Here is an 8,244-nt window from a genome sequence, read left to right as displayed (position 1 = left end):
GGCTTTGGCTAGCAAGGTTATTGGAAGCAAACACAAGTATGAACCGGTATAACAAAACTTACATAAAAACATATTGCAAGCATTATAAGACTCTACACTGTCTTCCTTGTTGCTCAAACACTTTTACCAGAAAATATCTAGACCTTAGAGAGACCAATCATGCAAACCAATTTCAACAAGCTCTACGGTAGTTCTCCACTAATAGGTTTAAACTACATGATGCATGAGCTTAATCATGATCTACTTGAGAGCTCAAAACAATTGCCAAGTATCAAATTATCCAAGTCAATATGAGGCATTTTCTGTTTCCAACCAAATAGCAATAAATGCAACAGCTTCCAACTTTTATCATTGAACATTAAAAGTAAAACGAAGAACACAAGTGTTCATATGAAAAAGCGGAGCGTGTATTTCTCCCAAACAAGGATTGCTAGGATCCGATCTTATTCAAACACAAACAAAATTAAAACATACAGACGCTCCAAGTAAAGCACATAAGATGTGACCGAATAAAAATATAGTTTCAATAGAAGAAACCTGAGAAATTGTTGATGAAGAAGGGGATGCCTTGGGCATCCCCAAGCTTAGACGCTTGAGTCTTCTTGAAATATGCAGGGATGAACCACGGGGGCATCCCCAAGCTTAGACTTTTCACTCTTCTTGATCATATATCATCCTCCTCTCTTGACCCTTGAAAACTTCCTTCACACCAAACTTCTCATAAACTTCATTAGAGGGGTTAGTACTCAAAAAAACTTTAATCCACTTTAGTCCTGTAGTGACACATTGCAAGAACTCAATAAAACATTAGCTACAGCTCTCCACGTCTAGAAAGCCTCACTTAAAGTCCACAAGAGACAATGCAAAAAACAGAGACAGAATCTGTCAAAACAGAACAGCCAGTAAAGACGAATTTGTAAGAGGTACTTCCGTTGCTCAAATCAGAAAACTCAAAACTAATGAAAGTTGTGTACATATCTGAGGAACACGCACGTAAATTGGCAGATTTTTCTGAGTTACCTACGGAGATCCCTGCCCAAATTCGTGACAGATAGAAATCTGTTTCTGCGCAGAAATCCAAATCTAGTATCAACCTTCTATTAGAGACTTTACTTGGCACAACAATGAAATAAAAATAAAGATAAGGAGAGGTTTCTACAGTAGTAACAACTTCCAAGTCACAACAAAACAGTAGCAAAATAAAGACATGGGTTATCTCCCAAGAAGTGCTTTCTTTATAGCCATTAAGATGGGCTCAGCAATTTTAATGATGCTCACATAAGAAATAAGAGTTGAAGCAAAAAAGAAGCATCAAGAAGCAATTTCAAAACACATTTAAGTCTAACCCACTTCCTATGCATAGGAATATTGTACACAAATAAATTCATGAAGAACAAAGTGACAAGCATAGAAAGAAAAAACACGAGTAACTTCAAAAGTTTCAGCATATAGAGAGGTGTTTTAGTACCATGCAAATTTCTACCACCATATTTTCCTCTCTCATAATAATTTTCAGTAGCTTCATGAATAAACTCAACAATATAACTATCACATAATGTATGCTTTTCATGATCCATAAACACATAATTTTTATCAAGCTCAAAAATAGTGGGATTAAAACTTTCAAACCCACTTTTATCAATAATATAACAAGGTGATTGATCATTCTCAAGAGATATGGGACTCATAGATAAAGTCAAGACATCTCCAATCCCATTTTCATTAGCAGTACAATTAATATTATCAAGTAACATAGGACCATCATCTAGAGCTTTATCATAAACATTTGCTAACCAAAACTCCTTAGTACCATGCATTTCGACATCAGGCACAAACAAAGCATTATCATAAGATTTATCAAAATAGCATGGATTATCATAGATAACAGTAGCATAATTATTCTCACAAGTTTTACTCATAGAGAATATTTCAAGAGAATCCACAGGAACATAACATTCATCCACCTTCGGTAAGCATGGAGGACAATCAAATAGTGTAAGAGATAAAGAGTTACTCTTAGTAGAAGGTTGGCATGGGTAGCTAATCCATTCTTCCTCCTTTTGTTCATCACTCTCCTCTTCTTTTTCATCCAATGAGCTTTCAGGTTCATCAATTTCTTCTTCCACAGGTTCCTGCAAATTGTGAGTGCATTCTTGTGCATTAATGAGTCTCTCTTTATAATCAATGATATAAGGATTATCACTGTAACTTTCTACGCAAAAATTAAGGATAGAAGAGACATAATATTTAAGGTCCTTACAAACAACACAAGTTTCATAATTTTTAACCATGAAGGATTCAATCTCAGAAGCTCCGATAAATAAGACAAATTGTTCTACTTCTTCGAACCCAAGATGAATATAGTTATTCCAATTATAGTTCTTAATTAAAACTTCTTCACTAAAGCCACATTGGAATTTCAGATGTTTAGTATCCTGTTGAGAGCAACAGTTTATATCATGGCATTTAAGCAAGATTTTAGCAATTGTATTCAATTTTTCTATAACAGCACTCATAACTTTACCTGTTCTTGATTCTCTATAATTCATATATATTTCAATAAGCTCCAAATAGGTTGTGGGTTCTCCCATAACAACAGTTTTTAATTTTTCGGTTTTTCAAATTTTTATGGATTTTTGGGTATGTAAGAAAAATAAAACAAGACAAAAAGAAAGTAAGCAAAAGTAAACTAAGAAAAATAATACTAGACAGAAATAAACTAAGCACAAATAAACTAAACAAAAGTAAACTAAGCAAAACAAAATAAAACAAAATAAAATAAGAGAGAGAGGTAGAGTGTACTCCCCAGGTGAACTTATGAGTAGAGCTATGCCTCCCCGGCAACGGCGCCAGAAAATAGTCTTGATAACCCACAAGTATAGGGGATCGCAACAGTCTACAAGGGAAGTAAAACCCAAATTTATTGATTCGACACAAGGGGAGGTAAAGAATACGTATAAGCCTTAACAACTGAGTTGTCAATTCAGCTGCACCTGGAAAAGCACTAGTAACAGGGGTGATGTGAAAGCAGCAGTAATATGAGAGCAATAGTAATAGTAACACAACAGTAGTAGTAATAACACAGAGGCGATGGCACCAGAAAATAGTTGATACTACTTCCAATGACATATAGAACGAGTATATGATGATGAGAGATGGACCAGGGTTCCCAGCGATCTACACTAGTGGTAACTCTCCAATAACAAGTGACAAGTGTTGGGTGAACAAATTACAGTTGGGCAATTGATAGGATTGAAATAGCATTAAGATAGAACATCAAGATTATTAATCATGTAGGCATGTTTTCCATATATAGTCGTACGTGCTCGCAATGAGAAACTTGCACAACATCTTTTGTCCTACCAGCCGGTGGCAGCCGGGCCTCAAGGGAATCTACTGGCTATTAAGGTACTCCTTTTAATAGAGCACCGGAGCAAAGCATTAACACTTGGTGAAAACATATGATCCTCATACCTACGCCTTCCCCTCCGGTTATTCCGATTCTTTGTCACTCACGGGGCCTTTGGTTCCGGACATAGACATGTGCATACAACTTGTAGATACAATCTAAGCAATAATTATAGAGCTTAAATCTAAGATCATGCCACTCGGGCCCTAGTGACAAGCATTAAGCATAACAAGATTGCAGCAACAATAACTTCACAAACTTTATAGATAGACTAATCACAATGTATCATCCATCGGATCCCAACAAACACAACACCGATTACATCAGATGGATCTCAATCATGTAAGGCAGCTCATGAGATCATTGTATTGAAGTACATGGGATAGAGAGTACCAACTAGCTACTACTAGAACCCGTAGTCCATGGGGGAACTACTCACGGGGCATGATGGAGGCGGTGTCGTCAATGGAGATGGCTTCCGGGGGCACTTCCCCGTCCCGGCAGGGCGCCGGAACAGAGACTTCTGTCCCCCGAATTGGAGTTTCGTGATGGCGGCGGCGCCCCTGGAGTCTTTCTGGAGTTTCGTCAATTCGTATCGCGTTTTTAGGTCGAAAGGGGTCTTATAGGCGAAGAGGCGGCGCAGGGAGGTGCCTGGGGCATCCTCACCATAGGCTGGCGCGGCCAGGCCTGGGGCCGCGCGCGCCGCCTTATGGTGTGGTGGCTGATGTCTACGGGTGCTTCTATTCTTGTAGACAGTGTTGGGCCTCCAAGAGCAGAGGTTTGTAGAACAGCAGCAAGTTTCCCTTAAGTGAATCACCCAAGGTTTATCGAACTCAGGGAGGAAGAGGTCAAAGATATCCCTCTCATGCAACCCTGCAACCACAAAGCAAGAAGTCTCTTGTGTCCCCAACACACCTAATACACTTGTCAGATGTATAGGTGCACTAGTTCGGCGAAGAGATAGTGAAATACAGGTGGTATGAATGAATATGAGCAGTAGTAACGGCGCCAGAAAATACTTGATGCTACAACTGGCGTGTGGTTGATGGTGGTAATATTGTAGGCAGTACAGATGCACTAGAACAGTAAACAAGCAGCGATTTCAGTATTTGGGAACAAGGCCTAGGGATTATACTTTCACTAGTGGACACTCTCAACATTGATCACATAACATAATAAATAGATATATGCTATACTGTACACTCTCTTGTTGGATGATGAACACCACTAATTGTGTAGGATTACACGAACCCTCAATGCCGGAGTTAACAAGCTCCACAATATTCGATATTCATGTTTAAATAACCTTAGAGTGCATGATAGATCATTGCAATTACACCAAGTACTAACATAGCATGCACACTGTCACCATCACACTATGAAGGAGGCATAGATCACATCAATACTATCATAGCAATAATTAACTTCATAATCTACAAGAGATTACAATCATAACCTACGCCAAGTACTACACGATGCACACACTGTCACCTTTACACCATGGAGGAGGAATAGACTACTTTAATAATATCACTAGAGTAGCACATAGATAAATTGTGATACAAAACACATTGCAATCATAAAGGGATATAAATAAGCACTTCACTATGCTATCCATAACATTGAATAAGTATTCTGTGAAATATAGCCTAAGAGACCCACACGGTGCACACACTGTCACCTTTACACACGTGGGACAAGGAGTCTCCGGAGATCACATAAGTAAAATCAACTTGACTAGCATAATGACATCTAGATTACAAGCATCATCATATGAATCTCAATCATGTAAGGCAGCTCATGAGATTATTGTATTGAAGTACATAGGGAGAGAGATGAACCACATAGCTACCGGTACAGCCCTTAGCCTCGATGGAGAACTACTCCCTCCTCATGGGAGATAGCAGCGTTGATGAAGATGGCGGTGGAGATGGCAGCGGTTGATACGTCTCCGACGTATCGATAATTTCTTATGTTCCATGCCACATTATTGATGATATCTACATGTTTTATGCATACTTTATGTCATATTTATGCATTTTCTGGAACTAACCTATTGACGAGATGCCGAAGAGCCAGTTGCTGTTTTCTACTGTTTTTGGTTTCAGAAATCCTAGTAAGGAAATATTCTCGGAATTGGACGAAATCAACGCCCAGGGGCCTATTTTCACACGAAGCTTCCAGAAGACCGAAGAGTCAACGAAGTGGGGCCACGAGGTGGCCAGGAGGTAGGGCGGCGCGGCCCAGGTCTTGGCCGCGCCGGCCTGTCTCCTGGGCCCCTCGTGACGCCCCTTGACCTGCCCTTCCGCCTACAAATAGCCTTCGTCGCGAAACCCCCAGTACCGAGAGCCACGATACGGAAAACCTTCCAGAGACGCCGCCGCCGCCAATCCCATCTCGGGGGATTCAGGAGATCGCCTCCGGCACCCTGCCGGAGAGGGGATTCATCTCCCGGAGGACTCTACACCGCCATGGTCGCCTCCGGAGTGATGAGTGAGTAGTTCACCCCTGGACTATGGGTCCATAGCAGTAGCTAGATGGTTGTCTTCTCCTCATTGTGCTTAATTGTCGGATCTTGTGAGCTGCCGAACATGATCAAGATCATCTATCTGTGATGCTATATGTTGTGTTTGTTGGGATCCGATGAATAGAGAATACCATGTTATGTTGATTATCAATTTATATCTATGTGTTGTTTATGATCTTGCATGCTCTCCGTTACTAGTAGATGCTCTGGCCAAGTTGATGCTTGTAACTCCAAGAGGGAGTATTTATGCTCGATAGTGGGTTCATGTCTCCGTGAATCTGGGGGAGTGACAGAAACCTCTAAGGTTATGGATGTGCTATTGCCACTAGGGATAAAACATTGATGCTATGTCCGAGGATGTAGTTATTGATTACATTACGCGCAATACTTAATGCAATTGTCTGTTGTTAGCAACTTAATACTGGAAGGGGTTCGGATGATAACCTGAAGGTGGACTTTTTAGGCATAGCTGCATGCTGGATAGCGGTCTATGTACTTTGTCGTAATGCCCAATTAAATCTCACTATACTCATCATAATATGTATGTGCATGGTCATGCCCTCTCTATTTGTCAATTGCCCAACTGTAATTTGTTCACCCAACATGCTATTTATCTTATGGGAGAGACACCTCTAGTGAACTGTGGACCCCGGTCCAATTCTTTATACTGAAATACAATCTACTGCAATTGTTCTACTGTTCTCTGCAAACAATCATCATCCACACTATACATCTAATCCTTTGTTACAGCAAGCCGGTGAGATTGACAACCTCGCTGTTTCGTTGGGGCAAAGTATCTTGGTTGTGTTGTGCAGGTTCCACATTGGCGCCGGAATCCCTGGTGTTGCGCCGCACTACATCTCGCCGCCATCAACCTTCAACGTGCTTCTTGGCTCCTACTGGTTCGATAAACCTTGGTTTCATACTGAGGGAAAACTTGCCGCTGTACGCATCACACCTTCCTCTTGGGGTTCCCAACGGACGCGTGCTGTACGCGTATCAAGCTCTTTTTCTGGCGCCGTTGCCGGGGACCTGAAGAAAAGTTACATCACAGGGATCTCTAACTCCCACGTCAACTTTGCGCCAGCAACTGTTTTCTGGCGCCGTTGCCGGGGAGATCAAGACACGCTGCAAGGGGAGTCTCCACATCGCAATCTCTTTACTTTGTTTTTGTCTTGCTTTATTTTATTTACTACTTTGTTTGCTGCACTAAATCAAAATACAAAAAAAATTAGTTGCTAGTTTTACTTTATTTGCTATCTTGTTTGCTATATCGAAAACACAAAAAAATTAGTTACTCGCATTTACTTTATCTAGTTTGCTTTATTTACTATTGCTAAAATGGGTACTCCTGAAAATACTAAGTTGTGTGACTTCACAACCACAAATAATAATGATTTCTTATGCACACCTATTGCTCCACCTGCTACTACAGCAGAATTCTTTGAAATTAAACCTGCTTTACTAAATCTTGTTATGCGAGAGCAATTTTCTGGTGTTAGTTCTGATGATGCTGCTGCCCATCTCAGTAATTTTGTTGAACTTTGTGAAATGCAAAAGTATAAGGATGTAGATGGTGACATTATAAAATTAAAATTGTTCCCTTTCTCATTAAGAGGAAGAACTAAAGATTGGTTGCTATCTCTGCCTAAGAATAGCATTGATTCATGGACTAAATGCAAGGATGCTTTTATTGGTAGATATTATCCCCCTGCTAAAATTATATCTTTGAGGAGTAGCATAATGAATTTTAAACAATTGGATAATGAGCATGTTGCACAAGCTTGGGAAAGAATGAAATCTTTGGTTAAAAATTGCCCAACCCATGGACTGACTACTTGGATGATCATCCAAACCTTTTATGCAGGACTGAATTTTTCTTCGCGGAACCTATTGGATTTAGCTGCTGGAGGTACCTTTATGTCCATCACTCTTGGTGAAGCAACAAAGCTTCTTGATAATATGATGATCAATTACTCCGAATGGCACACGGAAAGAGCTCCACAAGGTAAGAAGGTAAATTCTGTCGAAGAAACCTCTTCCTTGAGTGATAAGATTGATGCTATTATGTCTATGCTTGTGAATGATAGGACAAATGTTGATCCTAATAATGTTTCGTTAGCTTCATTGGTTGTCCAAGAAGAACATGTTGATGTAAACTACATTAAAAATAATAATTTCAACAACAATGCTTACCGGAACAATTCTAGTAACAACTATAGGCCGTATCCTTATAATAATGGCAACGGCTATGGTAATTCTTATGGGAATTCTTACAACAATAATAGGAATTCACCCCCTGGACTTG

Source organism: Lolium perenne, chromosome 4 (assembly GCF_019359855.2).
Source record: "Lolium perenne isolate Kyuss_39 chromosome 4, Kyuss_2.0, whole genome shotgun sequence".
Taxonomy (NCBI): domain Eukaryota; kingdom Viridiplantae; phylum Streptophyta; class Magnoliopsida; order Poales; family Poaceae; genus Lolium; species Lolium perenne.
This window is presented reverse-complemented; position numbering follows the sequence as displayed.